Below are 22,221 nucleotides of genomic sequence, written 5' to 3' on the forward strand. Positions count from 1 at the left end.
GAAATCACAGGCGCCACTTGCAATTTTATGGGCGAGTATTCTTCCTATTTATTGGGCTGGACCAAGTTCAGCTCCTACAGGAGGAATGTGACAGATTTCATCTGTCTGACAGCCAAGCCTAATTGTATTTTCTGTACGAAATGACCAAAGACAAAAGTGCACATGTCTAGGTACTTCGGTGATGTGCCATATGGAGGTTTAGATAAAGGTTTTGTCAGTTGTTAGAGCTCCCCACAATAACTGGACATGGCCTGCATCCCAAGCAACCGGAACAGTGATGGCAGATCTGAAGGCTCTTCTGGAATAGAGAATTAAGGTATCACAGCGTTTTTGCATGAAAATGTGAGATCTTAGGCATTTCACTTTTTAGTAGAATGCACATTTATCCTCTTTTCTTACCAGAAACCTACGCGTGCATCTACATCTGAACCCACATGCAGGATTTGATTTAAAATATGTAAACATCAGGATAATAAATTGCTACATGCAAAAACAGCCTTCTCATCACTTGGACCACCAAGTACAGTGGAAAGAGAAGTTAAAATTGATCAGACCTCAGCACTGCTGGTAGACATCAGTCACCAAACAGTAAGTATTTAACTGGTGAATTTCAGCCAAAATAAACATAAATCCATTCGGTCCAACTAGATGGAAAGCAGCAACCAAGTCAGCACAATGCAAAAACAAACAAAAAAAAATAAATACCTTTTCTTGCATGAGATGTGCTCTTTCACATAAGAAAAAAGCAAAGGGGAATATGCCCAAAAAGATAATCTCTGAACACTAGCAGATCATACCTTTAGCAACTATAACCTTTTCAGTCCTCACTTCCTACACCACCCTAGTATTCTTCTTTGTTCCTTAGCTGTTCTCACTTTGTAACCTGATTTTCTTCCCTCTTCTCTTGGCCCCTCCCCAAAAAGCCATCATCATCAATTTAACCTCTTCAGATTAGAAGAATTAAGTTTGCTTTCCTCAGAACTTCATCCTTCCCTCCAAAAAGCCTGCTTTGGCACAACTTAGAAAAGTAATTTTTATACCCATCATAATCTGGAAGTGCCACATTACTGAACTCATGCTATGTTGCAAGTAGCCCTCCTGTGGCCAGCTGCATAGCGTCTGTAAAACTCCTACTAACGCGTCATTTCTAATTAGCACAGTGCAATTAAAGAAGTCTTTGGGCCTCAAATGTAAGTTCTGTTTAGTAAAAGAGCTATTAAGAGGAGGACATAAACTTTCAATATTGATGCTGTTAGAAGAACAAACTAAGGCTTTCAGTACATCATCCCCATTACAGTCATTGTTAAAAGAATGGTCTAATTTGTATAATATAATATTAGCCATGGAGTCCTTGTAATGAAAACAAGTAACCAATTTTATAGCCCAATATATTTTGTGAATAGTTACGTGTTCTAATGCAATGGCCTCTTTAATTTTCTCTGTGTTTGTTGATCCCTTTCATTGCAATGGTGAAGCTGCAAATAGATGTCGAGAGAGGCAGCAATGAAAGATTCCTGAAGAGTCGAGAAGCAAAGGCCATAATTCAAAGAAAGCACGGAGTCTTAAAGCACTCCAGCCCAGTTAGCGGGACCAGATCATAATGGCAACAGAAGACGACACTGCTGCAGCCTGTCATTATAAACTTGCCAGCAACGCCCTATTCCAGCATTTATTACTGATGCTGTAGAAGGTATATTAGCATTAGAAGTGCCTCCATTCACATTAAATTCACGTCCCTCCAGTCAGCCTCCCCCAGCCTGTCCCAATAAGGCTTAAAAATGTTCTTACATTTGTGAAAACGAAGAGCCAAGATCCAAAGGATATTTACCTGGTGATGCAGGAAGTATTGCTCAATACAAAATGATTGCTCCTGGAGTCCACACAATCAGATTTCTACTAACATTCAAGACATTACTGTGATGTGCTTTTTAGATACTTTGATTACTTTGACCTTCTTGCTGAAACAGAAGCAAAAAAAAAAAAAAAAAATGTAGCTGGCATAAGTATCTGAAAGCTTCTCTGATTTTTCCAGCTAATAAAAAGCCAAATCTCTTTCTACAAGCCTTTCTTCACTTCAGACAATCGCAGCTGCAAGAGCACTGTGTGTACTTGATTATAAAAGGCATTACACAGACTTAGAAGGCATCCAGTAGTAATTCATTGACCTCATAATTACAATATCCAGGAATACCAAGTGTGGCTTTGGTTACAGTATAACTGGAGACATGGATTCAGCCCTATCTGATATGCCTATACACACATGCAAAAATACTTAAATAAAAACAATACATATATACTGGACTCTGTACTTCTAAGTCCAGGTAACAGCCAGGCAAGCTTTAGGACAACCTGACATTGCTAATTGTTACTTACAAATTACTGAGCACACCAACAAATGACCATTCTCTGATGTAACCTGCAAACAGCAGTGATTGTTCTGGAAGAGCTCACTGGCCACAATTTGTTTATTTTTTCCTCCGGTTGTTGCATTTTGTAAAATCTCCTGCAAAAAGTTCCCACTCTGATTCTCAAAAATAAATTTAAGAAGCCCCAAGGACATCCTTGGCAAACACTGATGAGGAAGGAAGACGGGGAAAAGGGAAGCACAATACTGATATGGAAGGAGGAAGAGCAATAGCAGAGCAAGTGATTCCAATAAATCTCATTCAACCTCTTCCAAGTTGTCAGAGGGAAGTGAAACCTCCCCCTGCTGCCTTCCAAAAGGTCACCGAGATTAGAACTGCAGCAAGACTCCCAAAAGCAGCCACACAGGGCCCAGGGATGCAAGGGGAGAGGGCTGCTGCACTGGATAGGCAGTTCTAAATGAAGATAAAGTCTATGTTTTCAGAAGCTAATAACTTGTTTCAAACACAACAGTCTTCTGTGCAGTGAAGGAACTGAGTTTCTGCTTAAGTATTCGCAATTAAGTAACTCCAAAAATATATAATAGCAGCACTTGTTTTTTAATCATGAGCCCAGATGCTCTGCCCCAGTGAAATCAGACTCATTATTTATTACTCAGCTGAGACAGTCCGTGAACCCTCCATCATCCAAAGTAATGACCAGCTCTGTCAAGTCAAAGGCACGTTAAAAAGGAGGCACCTCAGGCCCATTGTTTAGGCAGGAATCTACTCACCACGTGGGCATCCAGGGATTGACGCACCCTGCCTGAAGCTGACCCCAAAATACCCTGCCAGTGACAGGTTCTACTTCTTATCTTTGCTTCTCAGCAGCAGACCAAGTTCTTCTGCATTTTTACAAATATCCATAAATTTTTCAGTTCACGAACAAAAGCACTCTGCTTCCATTTGGTTTCCATTCCTCTTTGTTTGGCATTTGGATGGCAGAAAAAGGAGACATATCTCTATCAGCAGCATACACTGTGTTTTCCAGAAACTGTGCACAAATCCTGAGGGACAGCAATAAAAACGGTCTGTAAGCACCTTGGATGAGTTTTCAAAGTAAATGCGGGATTTTTAGCCACACGATTCCCATCTATCTTAACTGCTTCATTGCTGCTTCACAGAACAGGCACACCATGACAAATACATCCTCAGAGCTGGCCAACATACACATCGCCACATGCCATCAATTTTTCAATCACTGATGCTCCAGTGCCCTGTCACAGCACAGACACCAGTGTGGAGAACAAACAGTGTGGTTATTATAAGCACTACCTAAAGCTCTGTGCTGCACATCGCCTCCCCCTACCAGCCTTCCTCATGCTGAGTGGTATTTTGCCTCAATAATAGTCCAGCTGATTTCTGCAAAACTATTACTCCACATGAGTGAGAACAGCAGCTTCGTAACTTTTCACAAACACCATCAGGCTGGAAATAGCTGAAAAGTGCTCCAGCACACTTGAGCAATGAAAATACACCTCTTCTTCCTGAAAGTTTTGTTAAAGTTCTTATTGAACAGGAACTAGGGAAAAAAATCAATTCACTTCTAAGATATGAGATACTGATGTATCTCATCTCAAAGAAATGGCCAAATTCAGCAATGAAAAGGCACAATATGGCAAGGAAACGTGCAGGAAAGTACCTGCTCACATAAGGTGCCAATCCCACCTCGACAGAACAGTTTTACAGCACCACTTGAAGCAAGACCTACACTGTGATCACCTGAAGTGCAGGTGATGAAGAGTTGCCCTTCTGGAGCGCAGTCAGCCACCTCTCCTCCCAGACTCAGCAGGAAGGTGCAAACACATTGCTGTGCACAGGACACTTCGTCAGCGACCAGAGACCACACAGAGCTCTCCTTGGTGGCTCTGCAATGCCCCAGCAGCCCGCTGGAAAGCAGACAGGACATGGGAGATGTGGAGTCTGCTGGATGCTAGCACACCTGGCTTGCAAATGGATGCAACAGGAGGGGATCTCAAATGCCAGGAAAGGACTTCCTCAAAGGTTTAGCACATCTCTGGTGGGACACCAACAAGCTCCCCACACCATTAACAGGAAATAGGTTAAAACATATGCTGATTTTCCTCAGCAGCTCTCTCTCAGTTTCCAAAACTACACTTCCAAAACAACACCACCACAAAAATTATATTTAACATCCATAACACCCTGACACGGCTGTGCTCAATAGAGGCTTTTTTTTTTTTCCCAGCCAACCTCACCAAGGAATTAGCTGTTCATTTTTCCCCCCACAGCATCCTTTAACTTGAGCACTCACATCAAAGCTTTCACCTTTGCAGTGAAAGATGTGGGGATTCTCCTCAGAGCTCTTTCACAACAGACTTTAAATCAGACAGAAAGGTCAGCGCAGACCAATGCAAAGCTTTACCATTAGCAAGTCTATGCACACTAAATTATTAGCTATTTTCTGGCAAGTGGATGTTGTGCTTTTGGGAAGGATAATAAACCAGGTTAACTGCACAGCAACTTTTAAGGATCTAATTTATTTTCAATTAGCAAGGATTTTAAAATCATGGCCTTCTTAAAAACTACCAGAAATTGGTTTGGTTTGAACCTGCTTTAATACTTCATCCAGCAACCAAAAATTAATCTGATCTCATCTGTCAGAGATAACAACCTCAGACTAGTCTCTAGGGGACAACGCCCCCTAGATGAAACAGTCCGAGCACTTTCCAACAGTCTTCTTGGTTGTCTCAGCAAAGGTCATAAGAGTAAAGAGATCAAATTAGCTTGTCCTCCAGATTAGACGTTTAAATACACTGGGGTTGCAAATGATTAAGTCAAGGTGTGTCTAAGTACCTCAATTAGAGTCAGTTTAGGACTTCTCTTTCATAGTACATTTCATTTAAACAATTCCAACAGGTTCTGGAAGTGAGTTTCACTTATGAATACAATGATGATTTCTTTAATGGAGGAAAAAATCCTATGTGACCTTTGGAAACATACATGAATTGGGAATATACACATTCTGGTTAATTAAAAATATTCTTCACCTTATGCTTGCGATGTTTCCTGTTCACTTCTTCAAGCACTGAAGGACAAGAAGGACAAAAAAGCCTCTCAGCAGAAACACCAACAGCAGTATCCCTTCCCCAATTTCTTCTCCTCCAGTTTCCCAGTCGCTGGCTGACATGTGCATTAAGCCCTTGCACACCAGACAGAACCTAGACACCCTTCTTACTGGGGCAAAGGCACTCTCGAGATCAGCCCACAAAACTATCTTCACTGCCTCCAGTCAAAATTGTATTTGCCTTCTTCAAAGTAAGCCAACATTTATTCTTTCCATTCAGTCCAGCATGGATAATTCCCTCCAGCAAAGGAAAATTGCTTTCATCACCACTGGCCAGTCCTGCTACAAGAATGCAGTATTTTTAAAGGGCTTGTTCTCAGGAGAAAACGCCATAAGCTATATTTATCTCTAACTAATCCATTTCTAGCTCTTACTCTAAGATTAAGGAATTAGAGACTGCTACAGCTGCTGTCCTTATCACATTAATTACTGTAAATTGGCTGTCATTTCAAAAAAGAAAATCCACTTCCAGGGAGTGTCTAGTTCCATGCTTCGAATACCAGGCAAAGAGCAGATTGAATATATCGCTAATGCAACACTCAACAAATAAAGCACACAAAGGCGACTGGGCTCAGCACCACTATTCTTAGTCCATACGCTGGGTACAGAGCCGTAGATCTAACCATGACAGAGACTGTTTAGGCTTGATTTCTGTCTGGCACAAACTACTTCCAGCAGTTGAAAAATAGGCACACTTCTTTAAGATATGTAAAAAGAGCCCCAGCGTGCCAAAACTGAACCAAAACTGCAAGATCTTACTATAGAATTTAGGCATGGAATTATGCCTTACGCAGTGCCTTGGTAACCCCCCTTCTAAGTATGATTGCTCTTCAGAAATATAGCAAAATTAAAATGCATAAGCAGTGCTACCAGTTATCATAACGTTGTGATAGCAGTTCTATAACTCAGGGTGCTGCGCTTTTGCCCTAGTAACATAACTGTCGTGGTCATCCTAGAATCCTACTGAGGAAGCACTTCAACATGAAGAGTTCAATATATATGAAATTACTAAGAAATATGATTTCACTTAATTCAAAAGTGATTTGGGGCTACTTTAAGCTATTAAGTCCTCTCCGTAACAAGCTGCTATAAAGCTGGCCACCTCCTCTGATGACAACACACACAGCACGGTGCCACAAGAGGTTGGTTTAACAGCATTGGGAATGCTAGAGAACCCACAAACCCTTTCTTCCTAGTCGCATGGGATGCGTACGTGTATGTTCCTCTCTGGTGCACAAGCAGTACAATAGTTTCTCAGCATGATCAGAAATCCAGGCATAAAAGAGAATCTATGTATTTTGATACTTACATGTTGCCAGCAAAGCAGCAAACATCATTAATATTAAAGGAATGCTTTAATTCCTACTTTCATATATGTTAAAATAAGCATGAAAAATCTTGGTTTTGCTTTTTCATTCACTCCTCTGCAGACAATTCTGAAAATAAATTCTTAAACGCTGATGTGGAAACCAAATTATTATAGCAACAGAATATGGTGTTTTGTAAGCAATGTACTTTGTAGAGCTTGACATTAAAGCCTTCCAAGACCTCTTTATAGGAGGTGATAGGGGATTTTTTTTGGAGCTACTATCAGAGAACTTGAGAAACAAGCAGATTCGACTTTTAACTTTTATTTATTTTTAAATCAAACCAGATGCTGCTTCAGAGTTTCAAGCCTTTGAGATTCAAGTTCAAGTAATAACACTGGAAAACTTAGGCTTCAGGAGCTGATTTTTTCAAAAATCACTTTAGCACAATAGCTAAAATGAGTCTCTTATGTGATCATTAATATCTGTCAATACGACTATTTCCAATTTAAGAAAAAAACATAGACATTCTTCTTAGAAGAAACATGATGAAAAAGCAGTATGTATTCATCAAAGAGATTCAAGTTAGCCAAACAAAGCTAGATAGCAGCCCTGATTTGCATTTTATGCCTGCCTAGCAGCTTGGTGCCTTGCTGGCCATACAGCTGACACCCAAAATACCATTCCACTATGGAATTACCAAATAAAGACATTTCATTCAGACAGATACCACTCGTGCACTGGGTGACTCTTCAGGGCTTTGACACTATTATCTTTCAGTTCTCCTCCATGCTACTCCCCCTCCTAGTAGCCCTGGTACATATTAATTACACAGCCTGCCACTGGCATTGCCAAAGCCAAGATAGGAAATTCTCTTTGTATTCACAACGAGAACTAGTGCCAGCTCTGATGCTGGAAAGAAACAGTCCTCCTCCCTGTGACCTTCTGCCTTACGTAGCCTAGAAAGGAAAAGTCACACGGTGACTGTCCTCAACCTAAACCAAAGACACTTTGGCTGTTGAAGCAATTGTCAGCTCTCGTTTCAAAACTAAATTTCAAGATGGATGAATTCAGCTCTCAAGGGAGTCATCATTCTATTGAAACCGTATTTATTTTTGGAGACGCCATAAATTGGCTGAGCAAAACCTTAACTGCATTAAGTTTTTAAGACTCTTTCAAGAAACTGTTTCATGGAATAGCTACAAAACCCAGAGTTAGGCCTACAAATCACCTCCTGAACAGAAATCTACTCTGACATGTTTTATTGAACATAACCCAATAATAAATCCAGACTCCCCAAACCATACCCTGGCTGCCTGGCTACATCAGTGCAGGATTCCCACTGCACTATCAGATTAGGAACTGGAATGACAGGTTCAATTGCCTAAATTATGTGGTGACTGCTTGTGGAGACTAGGATATTGCTGGTGGTTGTTTTGTTTTGTTTTGCTTTGTTTGTTTTTTAAACTATTATTTAACCTACTCTTTCCAGCAAATTTCATGGAAGATCCTACACAGCTGCTAGCTAAAAGGAAGCCACTGTTGTATAAACCTGTTCATGGCTTAAACAGTTTAAATTTAGCATCCCATTCTCCAGAGCATGGAAATTCGTTATCATACCCATAGATTATGTGCCAGCAGCAGCCTTGAGTAGTGTTCTTCAGTGACCCTTATTTATTCTAAGCCTAGGGAGCTTCTCAGGTACCAACCAGTGGAGCAAAAAAAACCTCTCTCTTGATGTCAATCATTCCTGGCCCATGTGCACTCTCTCACTCATGCATCTTAACTCTAAAGTGATTGGTCTTTTCCCTCTGGAGTCAGACTGAATGATGCAGCAGCCTTCTCAGTTGTGATATTAACATTTCAAGTCAAGCCTCAATCCACTTCTCCATCTGAGAGACAAGATATGAGACCTTAGGCCTGCAAGCACTCCAGGGAAGTTTATTTTGATTCTAAAAAACTCTCGCCTTTTAGAGACTGGAAGTCTTTCAGTAACCAAAATGCCTCAAGTTTAAACTCCTTCCCTAGAACACAGAAACAAGATTTGTAATGAATCCTGCTCTTCTAGTTCTGACAATGCTGAAGCCCTGCTAGTTTTTGGAAGCATCCTAGCAAGTACATGTGGCCCCCCAACAGGGTGATTTCCAGAGCAGTTTTATGGAGACCCACCAGGGCTGGAGTTTGACCTATGGAAGGAAACCTTTCTTACCATGCTTTGCATAGGGAGAGAGACCTTTCCAGAGGGGAAGGGTAAGATCAGACAGCTCTTGTTTCTCTAACTCTCATGCAGGCACCTGGAAGTCTGGATAAACATCCCATTACACACCGGAGAACCACACATAAGTGAAAAATAAAGTAATACAGCTCTGGCAGAAAACAGCTTTACTCAGGTTTAAACTCTGTCTGACACCTAAGTTAAAACATATTAGAACAGCTTCTGGCTTCATTGTAGTCGATGGAAAAGCTCCCATAAATGTGAAAAGAGACAGGATCAAATTAATGTTATTCACTCCAACTGTTGATGTCTACAGAGGCAAAGAGAAACTGTTCTATAAAACAAAGGGATACATTTTACATTGTTCTGTAAAACACAACCACAGCTGTAGATGCTGAATAAATAAGACCTACCTTCAAATATAATCCATACTCTTATTTATTTATATCTTAATGAAAAATTCTCTTTTTGAGCTAAAATGTTCCACACTTGCTCTCAGCTGTAAGGTGATTTTTCTCTGGAATGCTTTGACATGCAGATATCAAAGCAATGTGAATAATAGAAATATACAGACAAAAAGAAAATCATCTTTAAAATACAAGTGTATGAGGATATTTTACGAGTGAAGTGAATCTGCTTATGCCATATAAAGGAACTGAAAGATAGCATTGACTAATATCTTATTTCCCAGATCCCTAAGCTATTGTATCTCATCCTGAGATTAGCCCAGAGCAAATAGATATACATTTTAAAAATGCAATTTTTCCTCAGCATAAGCAATCCTTGATGAAAAAATTAACTATAGAAGTGCAAAGTCTAAAAGCTATAAAACGCAAAGCAGGAAAAGGATTGGACTCTAAATGTCTGACTTGTAACTGTGGTGTCTGCTCTGCGCCTGAAAAAAAAAGAATCAGAAGGACTATCCTCCCCTTTACATCCTAAGCCTATCCCAAATTTCAATATCATCCTACATGTCACCATCCTGTTCTGCCAAAACAACCCAAAGGCTTCAGACTGTGACACAGCATTTCCAGGTCACGCAACACAGAAACAAGTAATAACCACCCTCAACTTGTCTCTGTGCCAGGACTCCCTCCCTGACCACTGGCAGCACTGGGCACCACTGGATCGTCCAGATCCCAACCCTGGGAAAGCAGTGGTCACTCGGGCCAGCATGTCACCAGAAACTCCCCTTCTCACAGCCTCTTTGGGACTTAGTGGTAGGAAGCAGGTGGCATTTGCTCACAAGTGCTTTGGTACCTGGGAACCAGGCAGGGAAAGTCAGGTATGCTGCTTTCTATAGCCAGGGCTTGAAGGCCAGAAAGAGGCATTATTAATACCCTGTGCACATCCCACACTGTGGCACTTAAGGAGCTCTGCAGTCCTGGTTTGATTACTTCAACAAAATAGCCCTCTTAGAAGACCTTTAAATAGCTTTCTCCCTTCTTCTTTCACTTTGAGAACAAGAATAAAATTACTTCAATTTCTCAGAGTTACAGTTCCGTCAGCCCAGCAGGCCATACATGAAGAGTTTCACAATGCTGCCCACAACTCAGTATTTGAAAACATGGGGAATTACAATATAATTGGGGTCTGGTACACACGTTTCTTTGTCAGGTTCTTGGACTGCACCACCATCTGTGCAGATATACCAGAAAGAACAAGAGCCAAAAGCAAAACAACAGCAGAAGTGTCCATCCGCCCTCCAGAAGGGGGCTGAAGCTCTCCTGTTCTAATCAAGACATCTCTTTCATGCAGAACTTAAAATACACCTCACCTTCAAGGAGAGGATAACAAAGGTTGAAACAATTAGCTGACTAAGGCAAACGGAACTGCCATCCACCCCCCATTAATGCAAACTCTTTCCAGTTTTCTGGGAAGAAAAATAAATGAAAGGCAGAAAACAAAGTAGACACTTAAATTAGAAATTATTTAAATTGAATTTCATATGAAAAATGCTCAGAAGTTGGCCTGTTTAAGACAAACCTCAAGTTTTCTGCATGGCTGGAATCACATTAGCAGAGAAATGATAGCCTCATGTATTTGCTAATCTATTACCGTCAAGTTAGAAATAGAATATTGCATTAGCATGCAAAAGGCTGAGAACCAGCACTACAAGGGAAACCAGTATTTCTGTAGTAAGCACTGCAGAATGGCAGTGCAGATTTGTATAAATAATGAGTCAGAGGGAAAAAAGTGAGCCCGCACTGTTCTGAGGCTTATGTGCCTTGATTATAATATTGATATTACATTCATTTTAATGTGTCAACTGCTCTGAATAACCTATCGAAGGCCAATGTTTTACGTTATTGTGATGGGAGCCTCTCTTTCCCTCTCTTTCATTTCCTTAAAAAATAAATAAATAAATAAAAGAATTAAAGCTCAGATGTCCTGAAATCTTTCATCCACTGATGACTGCCACATTCAAATTAAATTTGAAGGGTTTACTGCAGCTCTCAGTCTTAGCTGTATAATTTACAAAGCCTACTCAGAGTCACTCCAATCTAATTTGCGGTTCAGCAGTGATCATCCTTTGCTGACTGCACCTGCCTGGAGTTCTTCTTTTGAAGATGAGAAAAAAAAAAATAAAATAAACTTTTGACACCAGCATCTTTCCTCTGGGCAACGCTTGAAAAGACATAACCAGCGTAGCCTGGCATGCCACGTGCAGCCTGATGCAAGTTTTGTTCCTACCTATCGTCATTGTCTTTAAAAGAAATGAGCCAAGCTGAAAACCGTGTTCCAGTCACTGAAAAGCCAGGAGAGTCCTCGTCTGGACTATAAAATTAATCTCTCCAGTCTTGACTAATCTTTGCTTCTTCTTGAAGAACTTTTTCCCAGACGATAGCAGCAGAGATGCTGACCGCTGCCTCATACATACTACTTCTGTCCAGGCCTTATACTTCCCTGCCTCTCTAGTAAATATGTATATCCCAGTTGTAGCAATAGCAGAGTCACTATAAATATTCAGTTACTGGCTTTTCTGCCTTTTGAGGTTAAAACTCTGCTGCCCTGGGCAAAGGGCATGCCTGTATCATTTTTAACAAAGGAGAAAAAACAAATTGCTAATGATTTTGATAAAAAGAATGTTCAAACTATGACAATACTTACACAGAAAAGAACTGCTGTAAGGAAAAGGATCTCAAGGTTCTCTTAGGTACACAGGGTGTTACCAAGTGTTCTCCAAAACAGCTGAGATACACCTTGTCCCCACCCTCAGTATTTACACTTACAACAACCAGAAACTGAGTCAGAGCTGATGAGTTTTCTGCAGGCAGAAATGCATGGTGTTTACAGGGCACTCATGTGAAGGACATGCAAAACCAACAAGGGAACTGAAGAAGGGGGTTACAGTTTTGCTGGACATGCTAAAATCTTGTGTTAGCACAAACACAATCTTTTCTGAATCTTTGTTCACATCAACCTTGGGGCTTTTCTGACAATTTTGCCCAAAAGGCCACATGCTGTCCCAGAATGGGCCCTCGAAGACGGCTATGCAGAAGTCATCAGGGCACATTTCCAGGCAGTATTTCAACCCCATGTATTATGCTCTTGAAAAGCATGAATTTAAGGCAACTGAAACTACTGATTATTTTAATGCCAAATCTGGCAAGTCATTTTGGCTGAAAATATGTCTTATGTTTAAAGCTTTTCAATTTGACACCATCTAACTGTTTGGAAACATTTCATTTAAAAATGCACTCAAGTGTAAATACTTAAAAGCAAAAACATTTCCAAAATGAAAGAGTTCACAAAGATAATACTTGATCCAAGAACATCTTTCCCCCTTCGGCTTTTCATTTTCTTCAACAAAAAGTCAATTTTTCACTGGTCCACCCGGGAATCTGAGCGAGAGTTAGGAAAGATGAGAAAGGGGGGATAGGGACAAGCCCTCAGACCCCAAGGCATCCAGACTGCTTGGTCCCATGTCATTGATGGCAGTGTGCAAACCACCAAATAAAGAGCCAGCCAGTACTGCAGCACTTCAGGCAAAAAAAACTGCAGAGTACAGTTGGGTCCCAAGGCACAGGACCCAAATAAACAGCCTGCTGAGCATCTGTTGAAGCAGAAAACCTGCTTCGCTGTCAGGTTCCCATAACTCCATATCCTACTGCTTCCAGGTTAAATCTCTCCTACTTGCACATAAACAGGAGAAATCCTCACCGTGCCACCTAATTATATACTCAGATATCACTAAATATTGGGCCTAACATGTAACTGCCTGAGATGCAAGAAAACTGGTGGTTCTCTGCTCAAAAGCCACTTAGCCAGCTGTCAGAAGGCAGTACAGCAGTACCTCATGTAGGCATATTTCAGTGACTTGAAGGCAAAATCTGGACAGATTCAGGCAAAAGCATCTCTTTTTTATTATCTGCAACCTGAAACGCTTTCAAATTACATAGTTTGAGGGCTTAGACAAATTGTTACGTTTTCCCATACTTGAATACATGACAGGAGATTATATTGCTTATAACAGAGACATGAAAGGGAAAACCAGTATACATAACTTCAGTAATCACCCTTTCCTTAACTTCTGCATTTCATCTGAAAATCTGATATCCATTCAGTCTTGCCCAAAGGGGGACAGATATTAGTGTAGCCATAAGCAGGGATTTAAATAAATCTAGTTGTATTTGCCTCCTCATGCAGATGTGTTTGCACTGGAAGAGAATTGTTCACAAAAGGCAATTTTCTAGTACAGCTTTGCTGAAATAATTTGTAAAAAAAACTTTCCCATGCAAATAGACAAGCTGTGAGAATCTGTTCAGTAAGATGATTTTATACCGCATATCACTATTGTGGTGGGGGCAGAAAGGAAATGTAAGAGAATAATATCGGATGCTTTAGACCCCATTTCTCCAATCCATTTCAATTTCTTCTCCCTCAAGACTTCTCAAAAACTACAGTAAAGGGGTTATTTATCCGTTCTGTCTGTAACTTTGCAAGAGTTAAGTTTGAATTGCCATCTCCATGTGGACACTGCTGGCTATTAAGATGTGCATACCCTACAGGGGTGTAATTAAGGAAGCATTAAGATGTTTTCTCCAAAGGCAGTTCATTTGTTTGCAGCTGCACTTTTTTTTTTTTTTCCAGCAGGTTAACTACTTGGCAGCCCTTGCATGTCCTAGAGTCAATCTCTGTCTAAAGGATGGAGGTGAGTGGGCAGGACCAGGCAGTTCATCTTCTCCATCACTCATGAATTACCACATCACTCAGCAGTCTTGCTGACCTTCCTCACCTTGGAAACAGGGACCACACACTGCTGGGGCCAGTGCAACAAGACAAACAAATTCCCTTTGAAAATAATAATAATAATAATAATAATAATAATAATCTACCTAATAAATGACAGTAATATTAATGGCACACGGATATTTAAAAGTCCACATATTTTAAAAGCAAGCTGTTATTTCATTTACTCCCATTCCCCCCCATACACACACAATGATTAAGACGTGTTGCACAAGTGCCGGTTATCGTGCACCCATAGTTACGTTTAGTTGCAAACAAAATTATCACACTTTCAACTCCAGACTGAAACAGCAACCACTTCAGGGCTTGTGAGTGGAAAATATCATGCTCTGCCCTTACATCAGGGCTGTCACAGTTTGAAAGCCCTGGCAGGATAGTCTGTAGCCTACGACAGCAGGGTCAGCACAGGTATCATGGGCCGCATCATTTAGGCACCTCTGCCACGTTCCTGAACCAGCAACAGCAAGTCATTAGGAGGCACCGATAATGAAGGATAGCTTCCCAGGAGTTGAATAGAAACAGAATATGCACATCCTCTCCTCAGCCAGCCCCACGCAGGGTGAGAAGAGCTCACGAGGCTTAGCAGAGGAGCAGAAGAGAGGAAAACCATCAGGAGGACCAAGGCTCAATGTCTCTGGGGACAGGGATCAGTACAGGACTGCACAGATTAGTGACACCGTTAGCTCTCTCCACTGCAGAAGCTGCTAAGGGGACTCAAGCCCCACGTAGACCCAGAGGCAGACTTCTGGTATCATCATGGGCACTGACTATGCCTGCCACGCTAAGCTGGCCGCTGCTGAAACCCAAGGTGACATTCCAGTCAGCATTCATAAAGCCACCTTCCAGCACCAGCAGCCTCATAAACTGAAGCGGAGGAGGCTGAATAATGTCAAATCGGACGTGAGCGAGACCAACAACTGCTCATCTCCGACACCATAATTCCCCAAGTCTTCTCATCAAGGTTTTGGGACACAATATAAAAGCAGCCTGGTTTTCTCTGCTATGTTTCATCATCCCCATGCACCCAAAGTTTTCCTCTCTTTTTTTTTTTTTTTTTTTTAATTTATTTTAACCCAGAAATGATGAACAAATTCCATTTCCTTTCAGGAAAGCGCAGCATCCCTTCCTAGGCTCTTCCACACAGCCCAAGCCTTGTGCAGAGCAATCTCTTGGAAACAGCTGCACAGCAGCTACAGGAGAGCATGAAAGATTAATTAGGTACATGATGGAGCTCTATATACAATTTGGTATTTAAAGTGCTTCTGCATTAAGAATCAGATAAATCCTGAGCAGGAGAATGAACTTCTCGAGCAAGTTTAAATGTGTTTAGATCTGTGATTGATAGACATGAGTGACTACTTCATACTCTAGGGTGACCCTATTCACGCTCTCTCCTCTGACAACAATGCCAGAATAAATTGCCCTGACTGACAAAGACATAATAAAAAACATTATTCTGGAAACCCACTCACTTAACCCATACCTACATGACTGTGGTCTATTTAAAATACCAAGTAATTCAGTGATTAATTTTGGTGACTTACTCATTTTTATTTAGGGAAGCAATGGTTGTGGTGCATAATGATGAATCCATTTTGATTTTAAGGTGTCTATCATCTGAAAAATGACATTCAGAAACACTTAAAAATTAACCCTTCTATTCATTGTCATTCAGCAACTCCCAAAAAGTACTGTCAGGAACATGTTTTGGATGAGCAGATTTTGGTAGGAGCAAATGTCTGGGTAGATTAAAGCGGGTAACAGCAGAAGGAGGTCTTAAAATTAAAAAAATAATGACAGTTGTGCAGCCACTATGAAGAATCCAGGAGTCAAATTTATTATTACTACTTGATCATTTTTGTTACCTGTAATTCACTCAAGTCTGGTGCCCACATGCAAATTGCATAACCCCAAAACATTTTTACATATGTAAGAAAAAGTCAGAACAACTGAGTTGAAACAAGTTGAAGGGGGCAGAAAGGAAGAGAAGGGATTACAGATACAAAACATGAGCTGTTCTTTTCAATCAAGAACTGGTATCGTGAGTGAAACCAGCTTCTTCCTGTTTCTGACCTTAGCAAGTATAAAATTTATCTTAGTGGAACCTTGATAGCAATTTGGTTGAGGTTTCAGAAAATCAGGAGAGACAGGCTAGGATGTCCTAAACTGTGCTGGCTTCACAGAGTATCAAAATACCTCAAAACTTTTTGTTACTGCCTCAGGTAAGTGGCTATGACCTGGCCAGTGTTCAGTGAGGAAGAAACTGTACTGACCAGGGAGTCTATTTACAGACTCACTGTTATTACCCTAATAGCACTTCAAAGGAATTGGGCAATCCAAATTTAATATGTACTGAGGATTGCTGTTAGCACAGTTAACTGAGATAGCAAAGATAACTCTTTGCTACTGTTAGGGAAGAAAGCCAAAGAGAAGGAGAAATGCAGTGCTCCAAGGAACCTTTTCTAAAACTGTCATATCCTGACTGGTATACAGAAACAAGCAACTGTGATTCAACACACTTAAAAAAAAAAAAAAAAATCATCAGGCCAGTTCACTAGTGTAAAATGTCTGGGAAAGAAGTAAACACAGCATAAAACTGCCTGCCAACAAAACACCATTTATTTCACTTTTAAGCCAATTAAGTAGTTAAAGCAGAATTTCTGGCTTTCACATGAAATGAAGGCAACAAGCTAAGGGTTGAAATGCTATCTGTAGGGGTTGGAGTGTGAAAAAGCACAGCTGGAAATACCCCACCTAACTCCCACAGTGGCAGATCTCTCTAGAGCACAGGCAGTGAGGGTGAGCTCCTGCAGAAAGCCTGAGCTAACAAAGGGGCACGGGAGGAAGGAAGGAGAGAGGCAGGCTAGGCCAGGGCACTCTGCTGCTCCCCAGGGTGCTATTGCTGGTCGACCCTCCTGTCCACCTGGCACAGCTCAGCACTAGGTAGGAGAGATGCCATGCCATCTGGCTCCAGAATGACAGCTTTTCAGCTTGTGTAAGTGCATATTTTATATATATATATATGTGTGTGTGTGTGTGTGTATATACACACACACCCCTAAATTATTAGGTATCAGAGCTCACATCCGATCTATTCTCACCCAGAACAATCCCCAGATGTATTGCTTATGCAGCCTCACTGGCTCTGAACTGCAGAAGAAATAGGAGGGGCAGGGAGGGAGTATTTTCCCCACAGTCCAGAGCATCCAACAAGAAATAAGAAAAAAGTGTTTTTTCCCCCAAGAGTCCCATATATCCACATTACAACACCATGCTATAGCACAGTCTGAAAGAGCTGAGGAAATTTTATCTTTCTGCTGAACTATCTCTAGATACCAGGCAGACATTATGAATAAGTATTTACAGAGTTTTCAGCCCATTCTATTGGACCGCCAGGGACCAGCCTTATATAACCATCAATAGACGATGAAAAGCCAGTAATCACCTCCACCAGTTGTTATGTGTTTTCTTTACTTCAAAGCCTCATGTACCACTTGCTCCAGCAGTGTGAAAGCTTTAAATTAAGGCGTGCTAGTATGGAGTAAGTTTCACTGTATTTCCCTTAGATTGGCATTCTAGGAGAGATCCCTGTTTGGGTCTAATCTTATGGCTCTGGCTCCTAGCAAACTTAATTCATTTCAGATATTAACTGCACTTTAATCTCTTGGAAAGTGCCCACACTCGAACTACCAGCTAACTAAATCACTTTCAACAAGAACCTAGTTACATAGGTACATGTTCAGCGCACAAGGCAAATTGTACATGTCAGCACACAAGACCTGCAAGTCGTTGCCTTCATTATTTACTCCCCTGCTCAGTTCATTCCTCAGTAGTCCACGCTCCCCCCTAGCACAATCGGGAACCGTGGGCAGCATGTGTGACTCAGGGCAGAACCAGCCTTGCAGGGACTGATCCTAGGTGGTGCTGAGCTGCTGCTCCCACCTGGGGCACAGACCTACCTGAGACCTCTCCAGCTGTACAGCAGTGGACAAAGCGGGCTGCTGGCCTGGGGGCAGCACCAGACCTGGGCTCCATCCTTAGCTACTGAGCTCCCCGCACTCCTGGCAAACAGCAGATGTCCTGAAAAACAAGTCGACTCTACAGTTCTCCTTTACACACAGAGAAATTGTTTTCATCCGATTTCCGGCTGCGTTGCAAATGGCTCCAAGTAACACGGCACATAATGCAGACCATAAAGCTCAAAGCAGACCACGTACAGATTGTTTGCCAAATATCACACCTTATGGACTGGCCACATTAGCACAGCAAGGAAGGAGAGAAGAGTGCTGGTGAGTCATGAATAATACATGCTGCAGACTGAGTTCTATAATCACACTTAAACTATTTGTTTTCACTATTACCAATGGAAATTAAGCAACATAAAATTGTAGGGTTTAGTAAGTGCATATTTTGTTTCACAGGGAGGAATATGAAGTCCTTGGTACAGGAAGAGCATTAACCAGGCTTGCATTTTCTAGGTGCTGCAACCTGAGGCATAGAAAGTTAACAGTTATTGGCTGTGCTACTGAATTACACTAACAGGTGAACAGCTCACAACTAGCTAGACATTTCTATGTATTGCAGGCAACCAGCATGTAGTATAAGCAAAGAAAACAGAATTTCAGTACAGCCCTTGCTTCCTTTGAAGACTCTTGCCATGTGACAATAAGTGGCCGTATGGTTCTCCTCATTCTCTTCTGATCTCTGGACCTGAGCAACCATCTTCATCTACAGGGGGCAAGCCTAGGAACTGCTGTAACCACGCATTCCTCTGTAACATCTCAGAGAATGTAGAGACACAAAAAAAAAAAAAAATCTGGGAACAAAAGGAATATTGCTGGCAAAACAAATTCTGCCTCCATTGTGCATCCCTTGAATTGGATAGATGATCACTTCAGGAGAAAAAACACAAGAGTCAAAGATTGTCATTTCTCATACCCCAACAGCATTTACAGAGGAGGTGTCAAACACGTCACAAGACAGACAGGATTTCAGGAAGCAAACACTGTGCCCTTGTCATGAGAAACCAGAAGGGCGCCTTCATCCTGCTCTTTTATAGCTAAAGATATACCCTCCCTTTTATACCCTCCTCTGAGAGTCGCAGTACAGAGCCTGGACACATGTCCCTGGCCATGCTCACTCATGGATTGCTGGCCATCAGTGGCCCATGGGCACCCCAACCTTCTGAGGTTTGGGCTGTAAAGCCACAGCAAGTTCTCCGGGTTTTTGAGGCTTGCAATGTGGCCCGAACATGCAGGGCTTTAACCAACACAACAAAAATACCCTGCTCAGGAAGGGAGACCTCCTGCACAATACTGTATGAGTTCTGCTCTGAAGGACTCTGGAGGGCTGAGGAAAGAGGGAAAATGCCATGCCTCTAAGGGAAAAGGGGCACTATAATTATTTCCTTAAGAAAAAGCATTTTCACTCCTTTTCAAAAAAATAAAAAAATCACACACACACGAGCTGGAGTCAGTCACCCAGCATGGAACATGAGTTCAAATCCTAGAAAGTTATTAAATTGAACAGAAAATAGTCTTATAATGGGAAATGCTAGATAACCCTAGTAAAAAGTAAAGCGTCCAGTCCCACCTGTAATTGCCACCGCTGCACTCTTAATAGGTTATCCACAATTATACACAGATGGTGAGAGATGGCACAATCTTCGCTGATGTCTGCAATTATATGTTCTGGTTAACAAAATGATCAGGAAAATTAAGGGCACTCCTGGAGATTTCTCCTTTTGCTCTTAAAGATCACCTCACACATCAGAAGATGAGACTTAGCAGCCATAACAAATAGTGTAGAGAGAAACTCTCATAGCAGATAATTTCTATTTTAACCTTTTATATTATCTGTTCTTCTAGTGCATTCTGAAAGATGACATTCATCTTTTAAGGTGTATATCGTATAAGGCTCTTTTACTGCAAGTGACAAATAAATCAACAAACACAGTTTTGGGAAAAAAAAAGAAAGGAAAAAAAAAGGAAAAACAAAATTATCTTATGCACAACCAGGGCATGATGAGAGATTATTTTCAGATTTAAGTTTGGTACAAATAGAATTTTATTTCTGAAAAACAAATTTGATAAGACACTTTAGAAAAGCCCTTTTGGGCTATTAAAAGAGATTGCATTGTACTCAGAATACTTCAAAGGGGGTGTTTGAGTGGAAATCCATATTTCACAAGAGTTGATGTTCAAGTAGTAAGTTGAGAAGTGTCTCAACTTTTCACAGGAAAACCTTATTTAAATCCCAATAAAAGTTTGCACACACAAAAAAGTCTTTTGTAATTGTTCTAAAATGTTCCTTATTCTAATATCAAAGAAGGAAATTCATATATAAAATGATTTGATGGAGTTCTTTATTACTTCTAAATTGTTTTTTATCTGTTTAAGCATGAAAACTTTCATTTCCTCCTTAGAAATTTAAAGGTGGTTTAATTTCTTGAAGACCATTTTGCAAATATTTTTCATCTAAAGAGAGGATTACATATAGCAGTTTCTTGATATCAAAACTAGATAAATGCTTGTAATCACCAGCATGACTGCATTGTAAGTGGCAACTAATACAGGAGGCCATCTAAGGTTAAAGCTCTGAAACTTTGAAAGAGCCACAATACTAAACGTAGAAGGCATGAGGTACCTGTTCAAAGTATTGTGAAAGAGCTGACGTTTAACTACTATTAACAATTTTAATATTAACTTACATTTATACCTATTTATGCTTCATTTCTATTTAAAACTCTATGTAAGAGTATGGAACATTTGAGATAGGTGCTGTCTTAAACCCTGATGAAACTTTACAAAGCAAAACAGTAGAAAGGCATTAAATTCTCATGTTAGCAATGTTCTGATAACATCCTGTCATACAATGAAGTCCCTGTAATTACAGTGAACTTTGTTGCACACCTACTCACAGATCAACGACTCATGAGAAGAGACAGCTAACAAGGCAAACACAAAGACACTCGAGGAAGGAAAGATCACAGGAGCACATTTTGAGTACTGTTAAAGCTTATCGAGGGTGTGGCTGCCTTCTTTGTTAAATGTCTAGAAGAAAAACAATGTAGAAGGTCTCTAGATGGAGGAAGACAGTAGACTCTTTGTACAGCCTTCATCTTTTCCCCACTTTTTCTGGTCTCGTGTGAGAAACCCACTCATCACCTCCCTCAAAGAGGGAGCAAAAAGCCTTTAGCCTGAGCTGAGAAGCAGCAGCTACTGAATTCAGCACCACCAGGAAAATGAAGTTAACTTGAGCAGAGGCAAGTCATTATACTCATTCTGAAAAAAAAAATAAAATATGCACATAATCACAGATTAAAGCACTACATTTTCAGTTTAAAATAAATCTTTGAATTTGTCTATCACATTGGTTTATTCTCATTTCCAGGAAAATGTAGTTTATGCTTTTTAGCAGAAGCTGTTAAGATCCTTAGTATTAGTTCATTTATTAGTCTTAACGCTGCTGTTAGGATGGAATAACTTCTCTGGACTAAGCAATTGAGCCCCTCTCAGGTTTCATACAACTCAGATCAGTCCCTCACATTGTGCTAACTCCCATATATACATCACAGGATACCTTTAATCTCAAAATTGTTTTGTTCACTTAGAAATAGCTTAGTTAAGTGGGATAAGAGAACAATGTTCACAATTTCAGCCAGGCACACTTCAACCCTTTTGGTTGCAAATTTGTACCAAAATACTGGCACCTTTTAAATCCATGTACTAACTGCTACTGGGTTTGGTTTTATTGTTTTTACTTTCATTGTAATGCTTTTTTTTTTTTCTCTCCTCAGAACACAGCAAGACACCCAGGCAACTAGTATCTTATTCCTCAAGAGAGATTATAGAAAAAAAGTTTGTCTTGAATGTTCTTGTTTCTACAGACAACATTTTATATTATTTTTTTTTAATAGAGCATTCAATAGATTGTAAATACCTCTTCGCAATCTTC

The sequence above is a fragment of the Aythya ferina genome (genome assembly GCF_964211825.1).
Source record: "Aythya ferina genome assembly, chromosome: 4".
Taxonomy (NCBI): Eukaryota; Metazoa; Chordata; class Aves; order Anseriformes; family Anatidae; genus Aythya; species Aythya ferina.